A 14330-nucleotide genomic window follows, 5' to 3' on the forward strand; every position below is an offset into this window, starting at 1 on the left:
CTACAGTATCTGCAGTATCTTGGCTTCTGAGAAGTCATCTATTTAATAGCCTGTGATTTCAGGAGATTTTTAAAGGGCAGGAACCTCTTGTCCCTCTGTAGTGCTAAAAGGTTTAGACCAGTGTCAGATCATCTGAGTACAAACACACTTAACATACATACATACAAACATGCATACATACATACATACATACATGATCTGACTACAAACACACTTAACATACATATATATATACATAATATATATGTATATATACATATTCTTTGTAAAAACCCTACAAAGAATATTTATTTACCCCTGTGTTTAGATGGGAGTTTAGGGATAGATATGGACAGAGACATAAACCAAAACAAGCAATATCAAACCTCCAGGCTATTGTAGAGTCACTATCTTCAGTGACAGACACAGGGTAATGCAAATTTGGTTGCAGCTCAATTACTTCTCACTTTCTATCCAGTGTCTGATGTGAGTTAATGCCATTATGTTCTAGGAGATAGAACCATGGGAGGGGGGGAGTATGCAGATTGATCAGAACCCACAAGTAGCTCTAACTGGGAACTGGAAAGTCAGCTTGGATCTGCAGCGTTTATTGGACCAGTCTTTCCTAGATAGGATGACAAGCAGTTCCCAACCAGGCAAGGGATCTCTGGAGTTGCACTTGCTATTCTGGAAGTCTAAGGCACCAACGAGACTCGGGATCATCTGCATTGATAGGTATTCTGTTTGTGGGGGAGGGCAGGGAGAACTCAGACAGCTTCACGAGACAGTATAGACTTGGACCTGCATTTGGATGACACTAGGAATTCCCAAGGTTTACTTGAAGTTGGTAGGATAGGTGATTTTATTGACCTCACAGTAACACAATGTTTGGCTTAATGGATGTTTTAATTCTTAACCATTTAATGCAATGGTAACTTATAGTTGATAGTAAGACCTTTTGGGTCTCACTAATCTCATTGAGTGGGAGTTGACCATATCACTTTCTATTACAATGAGACTGACATTTCCTTGACATTGCAGAACTTAGGTATGTTATGACATTGGCTCTTCTGTTCAAATATCCTTTACTCACTCCTGAAATACATTCTCTCTCTCAAAAAAAAAGGGGGTAAAAACTGTGATTTCTCAGGTAGGTTTGAAAAGTAAGGGCAAGTAATAGCCTAGATATGGCTATTCAGATACACATACTTAAATATCACTTACAGATGTCCACTTATGCATATGTATATATACATTATACATACTTACATTTAAAACACAGCACCATTTTTACTGGCTGAAGCTAGGCATGGGTGTATTTAACATTGTATTAAATGTACAGAATTGAGCTGCTAAGATTGTTCTAACAAACATCATAGCTACAACAAAACTGATGTCCCACTCAGAATTCATTTTGAGATTTTTAGTTGCTTTCTAGATAGAAGTTGGTCGTGTTTAATGAATGGGGGACAGAAAGTTCACTGAAATGAATCATGATTGTTTGAGACAGTCCATACAGGCCTCCTCAATTGCATAAGAATTGTATGAATAGACCCTGTTGTCCCATTGGTCAGTATTACTGTGGACAGATTTCCTTTGTTCTGGAAGGGGTCACTTAGTGGCCTTGTTCCATCACTTAAATGCTGGGTGAGTTTGCCATTACCCGGGAGAGGAGCAAACCAGAATTTTGATGTTTTAAATTTGAGACCATCACAGTAGAATGTTACCCGGGCATTCCTGGGCTCCTCTGAGACATGACCCTGGACAGGAAGTGACATCCCGAGGATCAGGAAGTCCCAGATGAGAGGATCCTGTATGGGACATGTAGGATTGCCTTTCTCTATGAAGGATGACTTTGGCCCTCGTGATGGTAACAGAAGTAGACAAGGTCTCCAGGCATGAGCTCCAGCAGGGCCTCTGAGGGTGGTGTCTAGACTTTGCAACAACTCTTTAGCATTTTGATGTTCCCAGAGAACTTGACCCAAGTGTTCTGAGACCCTCTCAGCCGTATTGTGCTGCTGCTTCTCGGGACATGGAGCATGATCTTGGCCCTCTGAAACAACAGGCAAGTGACAGATTAAAGCAATGCCTGTCAGCATGACCAGGAACAAGGGCACTGCTTCTTAGGGGAGACACCTTCCATTCACAGGACTGAGGCTTTCAGCCTTGGACTACTACAAAAATCAAGGGTCTCACGAGTTCTGCTTTCAGCTCTCGCTTCCCAAGGCGAGCATTCCCTCCATAGCTAGACCCTTGTGCCACAGGTAATTATGTTTCCTGAGGTTGACTTTCTCTCGTTCCTGTGTACCTAAGACATTTGAGTGCCCAATGAAGAGCTTTATTGGAAGGGAAAGGTGAGTGGCTATGGTGAAAAAGTTCAAGTGTCGGGTTGGGGATTTAGCTCAGTGGTAGAGCCGTTGCCTAGGAAGCGCAAGGCCCTCGGTTCGGGTCCCCAGCTCCAAAAAAAAAAAAAAAAGAACCAAAAAAAAAAAATAGATAATTAAAAAAAAAAAGTTCAAGTGTCACCTGTAGGTAATGGACAAAGGGGTCGCTCCAGTGACACACTGGGCCTTGGTCACAGTTCCACATCATGAAAGAGAGATAGCAAAGCACTAGAACTTCTACAACATGCTAACACACACACACACACACACACACACACACACACATGCAGAGCTGCACACACCATACACACAGGTACACATATAGACACATGGACACACACACCTAGACACAAAGATACACACATACACAGAGGCACAAACACCACACAAATGGACACACAAACACACATACAGATACACACAAATGGATACAGGCACATGGACATGCAGACACAGATGTGTACACACCACACATACAAAACACATGCACTTGTGTTAGTCTGTATATACTACTTCTGGTGACAGAAATCTCAGAAAAGTAAGCAGAAAAATCCCAAATGAAATTAAGACTGAAATAAAAATCCATAGGACGGTTTCTCTGAGACAGCAGCCTCAGCACTCCCTGAAACCGCAGGAAGCCCAACCCCCCCACCCCCTGCAGGAAAGAAGCCTGCCTAGGCACAGGCACTCCTCACTGCCTTTGCCTGCAGACTTTCCCGAGTCAGACATGGCTGGATATTCCACAAGCCCGGCTCAGTTTAAGGCAAGGTAAGGGAGTGTCTGGCCTGTCAACTTTGTCTTAACATCAGAGAAGCAGTCTCAGGGCAGAAATCTGTGCTGCTTCTCCCTGTGACCTATAGACTACCTAGCAGCATATTCCCCCAGCAAAGGACACCCTCGGTTCTCTGACACCAAAATGAATGCTTGACTTTTGGTGTGCCTGGATAGTAAAGAGTCAGGTTACCTCTGCGATCCATCAAATAGTGTTATAATTTTTTCATAATCATTTTTCTAATTCAAAGTTTGATACACTGCATTAGTCACTTTTCTGTTGCTGTGGTAAAGACACCATTGTGGGAGGAAGGGCACTCTATGTAAATGCAGAGGTGGTGGGGCGCAGCTGCAAAGGCGTCTCCTGCAGGAGAACCTAACTGAAGGTTTCCTGAGAGACAAGGATTGCTGATGCAGACAGTACCAGCCAATCGGGAACTGCCGTTTAGAAGAGATGCTTTCTTGGGACCAATGGGGCGTGGGTGAAGGGTATTAAAGGAGCTTGCAGCAGGGAGGCGGGCAGTGAGTAGTCCAGCACACCCGTGACCAAGGCACTTACAGAAGGAAGGGGTTCCTCGGGCTTGGAGCTCCAGAGGGATGGGAGTACACAGTATTGTGGCCTGGGTCTGAGAGCCTACATCTTAAACCACAAGCACGAAGCAGAACGAGGGACCTGGAATGGTGTGAGGCCTTGAAACCTCAGAGCCAGCTCCCACTGATGCCTCCTCTACAAGGCCACACCTCGGAAGCCTCCCCACACAGTGCTACTAAGTGGGGACCAAGTAGTCAAAGGCCCAAGACCGTGGGGGACATCTTAAACCACCACACACATTGTTGTTGTTATTATGATTTCTATGTTTGCTGAATATGTAGCTACATGTGAGACACTAGTCTAGTGGTCACCACTAGTTATCAGTGAACTGGGTACTTTATAACGAGTCCTCAGATAAATGATGAGGAGGGGGGGATTGGTTTTGTGCTTCATAGAAGGGGAAAAGCTGGGGCGAGAGTCTAAGGAACTTGCCCATATCAGACACGGAGTAGAAGACAAGACCAATATTTTGGGGCTGTGTGCTCTCACTCAGAGACTAGAATATTTTTCCTTCTGCTTCGGGGATTGAACTGAGGACCTTGTGCCTACTGGTCAAGTGCCCTACCACTGAGCCCTTGATCTCCTAATAGTGAGATAAAGTCTTTTAAGTTTCTTCTTTCTTTGCCTGTTAATTTACCAAAATCACTTACTGTTAGCTTGTGTCAGCCCTCACTGTTAACAGCAGCTGCTCTGTTTTCTTCTATTTTATGAAGAATAAGTTCTCTGAGACTCAAGCCCTTCCCCAGCCTCAGGCACACTTCAGGGAAAGGGCATGAAACTTCAGTGAGGGAAAGTGGGACTGGAGACCCGGCAAGGCTGGTTGAGGAGTAGAGAAGCCAACGTCCATGATTATATTTAGTTCTACCTTTGAGTTGCTTGAAGAATAGCTCGTTGTCCTGCCAGTGACCACTGTGGAAATGAGCTTTGAAGCCACAGAGAGACCATCTTAAATGCCTTAGATTGCCCATAGATCTATTTCATTTTGGTATAGCTGGGTACTGTTGTCTGTAACGGGAAGGATGACAGCCCCCGTGGCTTGGCTTGTGCCCAGCTCTATGTGACTATTACAGCAATGGAGAGAGAGAGAGAGAGAGAGAGAGAGAGAGAGAGAGAGAGAGAGAGAGAGAGGCAGAATGGAGGTTTTATTTTGTGTAGTTTCGGAGTACTGGGAATCCAGAACAGAATATATATCTACCGTTGGGTTGATTCCTTTGTTGGCACCAAAACCTTTGGATGACCCACAAGGTCATCACTATACTGTCCTGTATATCATGAGTGTGGATGCCATCTGTCACTTGGATAAAATCACAACAGCAGCAACAAGAAAGCTTCAGTTCCCTTTGCCTGTGCGTTGGCTGTGAGACTTGCTGGGACTTTTGTTGAAGCACACTCCAGAGTTAAAAATGGCCTCAGAAAGACGTCGATGGTCAGTTGGTCCAGAAAGACCAGCTTCCCCAGACATGTGCGTGGTTATCATATTTTTCCCTTCCTTCCTTCCTCTTCCTTCCTTCCTTCCTTCCTTCCTTCCTTCTTTTTTATTTTTATTTTTTTCATACTCAGGGACAAGATAGTCACATGTGTCACTGATAATGTTGATATTATCATAATAATTATATTTGCCAAACAAAAATATAAAGAAGGTGAAGGCTCTGACAACGTGAGGGCCTGAGTTTGGGACCTAGAACCTGTGGAAAATCTGGGTAGGACAGCACATTTTTCACCCTCATCCTTGGGGGGCGTGAGGGAGTAGGGTTAGAAACAGGAGAGTACTCGGACCTTGCTGGCCAGCAGTCTAGCCGAAGTGGTGAGCATTCCACATGGGTGTGTAACACAGAGAGCGAAGGGGTCTCTGAGGTCTGTTCTAACATCCCTGAAGCCCCCTTGTACTTCCTTCTGCTGGGTACAGCCATTCCATGCTCAGAGGCAGAAGCCGAGGAGCTTCTGTAGGAAGTCAGCAGGAACTGGAAACAGCCCAGGGTCTTGATGAGGAGGGAGAGCATTGGTTTGCCTTTCCCTGGTGGCCCTTCCAAACGGCCTGCCATGATCTTCTGAGCACAAGTGATGAGACTGCGGACATTATTGTCTCTCCCAGCTCTTCTAGAAGGAAAATGTCTGTGCTTAACATCGTGGCTCTGCCAGACCGTGTCCTGTGTAGCTAAAATATAGCCTGGCCACTCAAATGGCACACGTTCTTATTGATAAAAACAATGGCCATAATGTCTTAAAAGGAATGAATAAAATGACAGTGCATAAGGCAGGCCTGTTACCAGACAGCAGGCCCGCCCACCTAGCTACAGACTACAATGTTCTAGTCTGAAGATGGCTGAAGCTCTCTCTCTCTCTCTCTCTCTCTCTCTCTCTCTCTCTCTCTCTCTCTCTCCCTCTCCCTCTCCCCCCCCCTCTCCCTCCCTCTCCCTCTCCCTCCTCTCTCTCTCTCTCCTTCTCTCTCTCTCTCCCTCCTGCTTCCTCTCTCTCTCCCCATCCCTCTCCCTCTCTCTCTCCCTCCCCTCTCTTTCCCTCTCTCTCCTTCCCTCTCCCTCTCCCTCCCTCCTTCTTTCTCTCCCTTTCTCTCTCCCTTTCTCTCTCTCTTATTATATATATATATATATATATATATATATATAAAATGTTTAGGAATATGTACATATATGTATATACATACACATATACATACACATATATTTGTAAATGGTTCCAATGAACACTCTCTTAACCACGCCTATGTGTCTTTCATGTTCTTGAAGCTAGTTCAGGTCAACAGACTTTACTGTCAAGACCTGAGACTGAGTATGGTGGCTTATGTCTGCAATGTAGCCTTTCGAAGGGCATAGGCAGGAGAATATCTGTGAGTCTGAGTCCAACCTGGGCTACCCAGCACTTCTAGACCAGCCAGAGAGACATAGCAAAACCCTGTCAAACAAAGCAAAACAACAAATAAACAGAACTGGACTCAAAGCATAGCACCAGGTACTCATTCACTTCCTTCATCCCTGTTGTAGTTTGCCCTGGAGTTATCTGTATTTTGATGCTAATTCCACTGCCCCAAGAACTGCCTAGTCAAGTACTCAGGAATCTGGTGACTTCACCAAAACCTTCTCCCCATTGAATTTGTAAAGTACAGATGAGGGGCAGGTACAGGATAGAAGGAGGCCTGTCATTGGAGGAGAAGGAAGGATGGATGGGAGAGAAGTTTGAAGGAGGAGGAGGAGACTAGGAGAGAAAGGAAGAAACAGGAGGGAGAGAGAAGCCGTGGCAGGACGATGGAGGCTGACGTAAAGATCTCACTCTGTGTATTTACAGGTTGTTATCAATGTTCCTAAGGGATGGATGGTACCGGGCTTTGTATGTTTAAGTGGGCAATTATAACTTATCAATTGGATCTAAGATTATTGTGTTGTGTGCTCTTTTATGTGACGGTTTGAGTGTAGGAAAGTGTGTGGCGGCAGGAGACACTGGGCTGCCGAGGAGTTGGGATATGATTCTGCCAAGATATCTAGCAAACATCTTGGGGCACTGAGGTGCGGGACCTAGCGAGGTAAAAGACCACTATACTTTTTTTTATTTAGTTTTCTGCTGCCAGGAAACAGCCTTTCTTCCTTTTCCTGGTTGTCAGTACAGCCTTGTGTAGACAGGCACGGTGGCCCAGGCACTGCCATAGGACAGTGTGGGGCCAGTCTGTCCTGGAGACTATGCCAGAGATGCACCCATCGGCGATTGTGACTAACGTTATTGCGTGTCTGGCTGAACTCGAATCTCCTTGAGATGTTGCCATGGACCATGTGGATATGATCTCCATGGTGGAATTGTGGAATAGCGTGTTGATTTTGCTGTCATGAGAAATCACTGTAGCGTTTTCCACAGCAGCCCATGCACAGAAAGGTCTCATTTCTTCACCAAGTCTGGACATTTGCTGACTCGTGCTTTCTCTCGGTATAAAAGTTGTCGTGATGGGTAGTCGTAATATATGTATAGTCTTTGGGTAGTGGCTTAGTCCCTGGAAGCTCTGGTTGCTCGGCATTCTTGTTCATATGGGGCCTCCAGCCCCTTCAAGCTCTTCCAGTCCTTTCTCTGATTAAGTCATTGTTTTTTGATAGCTGAGCATTATTCCTTTGTGTAGATGTACCACATTTTCTGTGGTACATTCCTTTGTTAAAGGGCATCTGGGTTCTTTCCAACTTCTGGCTATTATAAATAAGGCTGCTATGGGGTTGGGGATTTAGCTCAGTGGTAGAGCACTTGCCTAGCAAGTGCAAGGCCCTGGGTTCGGTCCCCAGTCCTAAAAAAAAAAAATAAGGCTGCTATGAACATAGTGGAGCACGTGTCCTTGTTATATGTTGGAGCATCTTTTGGGTATATGCCCAAGAGGGGTATAGCTGGGTCCTCAGGTAGCTCAATGTCCAATTTTCTGAGGAACCTCCAGACTGATTTCCAGAATGGTTGTACCAGTCTGCAATCCCACCAACAATGGAGGAGTGTTCCTCTTTCTCCACATCCTCACCAGCATTTGCTGTCACCTGAGTTTTTGATCTTAGCCATTCTGACTGGTGTGAGGTAGAATCTCAGGGTTGTTTTGATTTGCATTTCCCTTGTGACTAAAAATGTTGAACATTTCTTTAGGTGCTTCTCAGCCATTTGATATTCCTCAGCTGTGAATTATTTGTTTAGCTCTGAACCCGATTTTTAATAGGGTTATTTGTCTCCCTGCAGTCTAACTTCGTGAGTTCTTTGTATATTTTGGATACAAGCCCTCTATCAGTTGTATGATTTGATGACTTTGCCAAGCCAGTATATCAGATGCTGCTTTAAGGAGAGTATTTCCAACCTCAACATTTTATCTCCCCCTCCTTTCTTGGCTTGTGCATGTGAGTGTATATGTGTTACATGTGTGTGGGCACACAATGTGCTGGTGTCTGTTGAAGCCCATGGCCGACCCTGCCTCAATCGATCTTCACCTTAGTTACTGAGGCAAAAAGTGTTTTACTGAGCCTTGACTTTGGCTATCACAGCATCCAGCTTGCCCCAGACATTTCCTGTCCTATCCAGAGTCCCGATATTACAGTGCTGACCCACTCCGGGCTTCTCTGTGGGTGTTAGAGATCCAAACTCACTGTTGATTGACAATCTACTGAGCTGTCTCCCCAGCCCCACATTTCTTATTACGTGAGATCACGCGTTGTTTACTGTCGGAACCATTTGGAATTGTGCTTTCTGCTCTCGGCGGAAGGCCACAGCCCTAGCGCTTGTTTGGGATTCACTCTCTGCTCCAAGTTATAGAGTTAGTGTTTTCCACGTCTTTTCAGGACGAAGTGGCCTGGCATTGCTCATTCAGAACAGCCCAGCCTTATAAGGACATCCCAGTATAAAGTGGAGGAGGGGAGGTTCCCCCTCCTTGTTCATTGAGGAAAACATTTGCTCTCACCCCCAAAATCTTTTCCAGTTATCTCCATTACTTTCTGTCATATTGACAGTTCTGAGTTTGTGATGAATGGGAGGAAGAAGAGAGGGAGGTCAGAGTCTGACTCATTTCTAATCCCCCGCTTACTCTATAACCTGGCTTCTAAGCCGCTCGCTCTTCCCAGCCCCCTCTAACCAGCTAAATCTTCCTCCCTCTTAAGAGTTTCAAGTCACGTCTTGTTCAAGCCATCGGAGAGCATAGCCGTTCACTTCACTTTGATCTATAATTCCTCTGGAGTCAGAAGAACACATTTGCTAACCACCTGGAGACACATCAGTGGGTTATAAATTCCATACCGCTTTTCTCTTATTTCTTGTCTTCCCCGGTACATTCTAAACTCTTCCGGGGTCCGAGGCTCCAGATGGCGGCTACCTTCTCCAGATGAATGTTTACAATTGCATTCTGAGACACCGAATGGAACGAAGTGGAAACCAGCAAATAGAAAAAAGGGGAGCTCTAGGAAGCCTACAAATGTACTGTACTCCTGATCGGCTCTTAGTAATGGTCTGGGTGTGGTGGGAGATCCGTGCCTGGGGATGACTAAGGAGGCCATGATTCTCCACCATATCTGCATCCCAATATCAGAAGGGGAAGGCAAGATGGGCTGAGATGGTTTATGGATGCTGCCACTTACTGTGCTTTCAGACTTGGCTCTGCTCGCCCGTTTTCCATAGCGACTCCTCAGACTATTTCCTAATGCCCTTAGTCATGGTCTGATTCACCCCTCCGTTTTCATCCTGCGAGCGGAGATTCCAACCGCTGCCCCTCAGGGTTGAAAGTAGCGGTGAGAGCCACGGGACAACTGTGTTTCTCTGAAGGTTCCAGGTGGGCCTGATCAATTCACAGAGGAATACGGGGTGGCTTTCAGGATCAATAGCCTCTGCAGGGACCCCTCACTGTTGTCCTAGAGTGCCATTTATCCTGGGGCCCTGCCAAATGCTGCGCTGTGCCCTGAGCACCGTGCGTGCCTTCCGGGTAGGGGCTAGAATTGGAAATTCCATGTTTATAGTCATCTCCTTCTGGAGGATCTCCTTCTGGAGGACCTCGATGGGGCAAAGTTTCAGTAGAGCTATTTCTGGGATATCTGAAGTCTCCTTTCTCCAGGGATCCCTTCATGGCCTAGAAAACCCTCAGGCGCACAGAATGAGGGAAGATGCTTGCAATCTATGCATTAAGATCAGATTTCTAATCTTACATTTTAAAACCCTTGAATGTATGAGTGGTTTGTATGCATTTGTGCTTGTATATCTCATGAATCCAGGAGCAGTGGAGGCCAGGGTATTTGCCGACCTGAGCCTAGATTGCTTAGGTGTCCTGGGACTGGAATGACATATGCTGTGAGCTGCCATATGGGTGCTGGGAATTGAACCCAAGTCCTCTGGAAAAGGAGCCACTGCTCTCAGCTTCTCAGACATCCCCCTAGCCACAGCATTTCTAATCTTTATATACAAAAAACTGTGGATTGAAAGTTACTCTGCTAAAATGTAAGATTTTTGTTTTTGTTTTTTCTACACATTTTGTTCTTTTATTGGATATTTTTATTTACATTTTAAATGTTATTCCCCTTTTCAGTTTCCCCACCACAAACCCGCTATCCCATTCCTCCTTTCCCTGCTTCTATGGGGGAGCTCCCTCACCCACCCACTCCCTCCCATCTTCCCTCCCTGGCTTTCCCCTACACAGGGGCATCAAGCCTTGACAGGACCAAGGGCTCCTCCTCCTACTGATGCCTGACAAGGCCATCCTCTGCTACATATGCAGATGGAGCCATAGGTCCATCCCAGTGTTCTCTTAGGATGGTGATTTAGTCCTTGGGAGCTCTGGGGGGTCTGGTTGGTTGATATTGTTGTTCTTTTTATGGGGTTGCAAACCCCTTAAGCTACTTCAGTCCTTCCCATTCTCAGTTCAGTGGTTTGCTGCTAGCATCCGCCTCTGTATTTGTCAGACTCTGGCAGAGCCTCTCAGGAGACAGCTATATCAGGCTCCTGTCAGCACACACTTCTTGGCATCGGCAATATTGTCTGGGTTTGGTGTCTGTATATGGAATGGATCCCCCAGGTAAGGAAGTCACTGCTCCATATTTTCCATATTTCCTCCTATGAGTATTTTTATTCTCCCTTCTAAGAAGGTCTGAAGCATCCACACTTTGGTCTTCCTTCTTCTTGAGATCCCTGTGGTCTGTGAATTGTATCTTGGGTATTCTGAGCTTTTGGGCTAATATCCACTTATCAGTGAGTGTGTATCATGTGTGTTCTTTTGTGATTGGGTTATCTCACTCAGGATGATATTTTCTAGTACAACCCATTTGCCTAAGACTTTCATGAAGTCATTGTTTTTGATAGCTGAGTAGTACTCCACTGTGTAAATGTACCACATTTTCTGTATCTATTCCTCTGTTGAAGGACATCTGGGTTCTTTCCAGCTTCTGGCTATTATAAATCAGGCTGCTATGAACATAGTGGAACGTGTTTCCTTGTTATATGTTGGAGCATGTTTTGGGTATATGCCCCGGAGTGGTACAGCTGGGTCTTCAGGTAGTACTATGTCCAATTTTCTGAGGAACTGCCAGACTGATTTTCACAGTGGTTGTACCGGCTTGCAATCCCACCAACAATGGAGGAGTGTTCCCTTTCTCCACATACTCGCCAGCATCTGCTGTCACCTGAGTTTTTGATCTTAGTCATTCTGACTGGTGTGAGGTGGAGTTATTTTAATTCGAATTTCCTTGATGACTAAGGATGTTGAACATTCCTTTAGGTGCTTCTCAGCCATTTGATATTCCTCAACTGAGAATTCTTTATTTAGGTCTGTAGGTCATTTTTAAAAGGGTTTCTTGATCCTCTGGAGTTTAACTTCTTAGTTCTTTGTATATTAGCCTTCTATCATATTGGTAAAGATTTTTTCCCAATCTGTTGGTTCACATTTTGTCCTATTGACAGTGTCTTTTGCCTTACAAAAGCTTTGCAATTTTATGAGGTCCCACTTGTTGATTCTTGATGTTAGAGCATAAACCACTGGTGTTCTGTTCAGGAATTTTCCCCTGTGCCCATGTGTTCAAGGCTCTTCTCCACTTTTTCTTCTATTAGTTTGAGTGTATCTGGTTTATGTAGAGGTCCTAGATCACTTGGACTTGAGCTTTGTACAAGGCGATAAGAATGAGTGGATTTGCACTCATCGACATGCTGACTGCCAGTTGAACCAGCACAATTTGTTAAAAATGCTGTCCTTTTTCCACTGGATGGTTTTATAGCTCCTTTGTCAAATATCAAGTGACCATAGATGTGTGGGTTCATTTCTGGGTATTAAATTCTATTTCATTGATCTACCTGCCTGACTCTGTACTAATACCATTCAGTTTTGTTATTTGTTTTTTATCACTATTGCTCTGTAATACAGCTTGAGATTAGGGAAGGTGATTCCCCAGAAGTTCTTTTATTGTTGAGAGTAGTTTTCACTATCCAGTTTTGTTTTGTTTTTTTTTGTTTGTTTGTTTGTTTTTGTTATTCCAAGTGAATTTGCAAACTGCTCTTTCTAACTCAGTGAAGAATTGACTTGAGATTTTGATGGGGATTGCATTGAATCTGTAGATCGCTTTCAGCCAGATGGCCATTTTTACTATATTAATCCTGCCAATTCATGAGCATGGGAGATCTTTCCATCTACTGAGATCTTCAATTTCTTTCTTAAGAGACATGAAGTTCTTGTCATACAGATCTTTCACTTGCTTGGTTACAGTCACACCAAGGTATTTTACATTATTCGTGACTATTGTGAAGGATATCATTTCTCTAGCCTGTTTATCCTTTGAGTAGAGGAAAGTTACTGATTTGTTTTAGTTAATTTTATACCCAACCACTTTGCTCAAGTTGTTTATCAGCTGTAGGAGTTCTTTGGTGGAAGTTTTGGGGTCACTTAAGTATACTATCACATCACCTGCAAATAGTGATGTTTTGACTGCTTCCTTTCCAATTTGTATCCCTTTGACCTCTTTTTGTCGTCTAATTACTCTAGTTAGGACTTGAAGTACTATATTGAATATGTAGGGAGAGAGTTGGCAGCCTTGTCTAGTCCCTGATTTTTGTGGGATTGCTTCAAGATTCTCTCCATTTAGCTTGATGTTGTTAGCTTGTTTGCTGTATGTTGATTTTACTACGTTTAGGTATGGACCTTGAATTCCTGATCTTTCCAAGACTTTTAACATGAGGGGGTGTTGAATTTTGTCAAATGCTTTCTCAGCATCTAATGAGATGATCATGTGTTTTTTTTCTTTGAGTTTGTTTATATGGTGGATTACATTGATGAATTTCCATATATTGAACCATCCCTGCATCCCTGGGATGAAGCCTACTTGTTCAGGATGAATGATTTTTTTGATTTTTTTGATGTGTTCTTGGATTCGGTTTGTGAGAATCTTATTGAGTATTTTGGCATTGATATTCATAAGGAAAATTGGTTTGAAGTTCTCTTCATTTGTTGGGTGGTTTAGATATAAGTGTAATTGTGGCTTCATAGAACAAATTGGGTAGTATTCCTTCTGTTTCTATTTTGTGGAATAGTTTAGAGAACACTGGTATTAGGTCTTCTATGAAGGTCTGATAGAATTCAGCAGTAAATCCCTCTGGTCCTGGGCTTTTTTTGGTTGGGAGACCTTTAATGACTGCTTTTATTTCTTTAGGGGTTATGGGACTGTTTAGATGGTTTACCTGATCCTGATTTAACTTTGGTACCTGGTATCTGTCTAGAAAATTGTCCATTTCTTCCAGACTTTCCAATTTTGTAAAGTATATGCTTTTGTAGTAGGACCTGATGGTTGTTTGAATTTCCTCAGTTTCTATTGTTACATCTCCCTTTTCATTTCTGATTTTGTTAATTTGGATAATGTCTCTGTGTCCTTTGGTTAGTCTGATTAAGAGTTTATCTATGTTGTTGATTTTCTCAAAGAACCAGCTCTTGGTTTTGTTGATTCTTTGTATAGTTCTTTTTGTTTCTACTTGGTTGATTTCAGCCCTGAGTTTGATTACTTCCTGCTGTCTACTCCTCTTGGTTGTATTTGTTTCTTTTTGTTCTAGAGCTTTCAGATGTGCTGTCAAGCTGCTAATGTATTCTCTCTCCTGTTTCTTTTTTTGGAGGCACTCAGAGCTATGAGTTT

The sequence above is a fragment of the Rattus rattus genome, chromosome 17 (assembly GCF_011064425.1).
Source record: "Rattus rattus isolate New Zealand chromosome 17, Rrattus_CSIRO_v1, whole genome shotgun sequence".
NCBI lineage: Eukaryota > Metazoa > Chordata > Mammalia > Rodentia > Muridae > Rattus > Rattus rattus.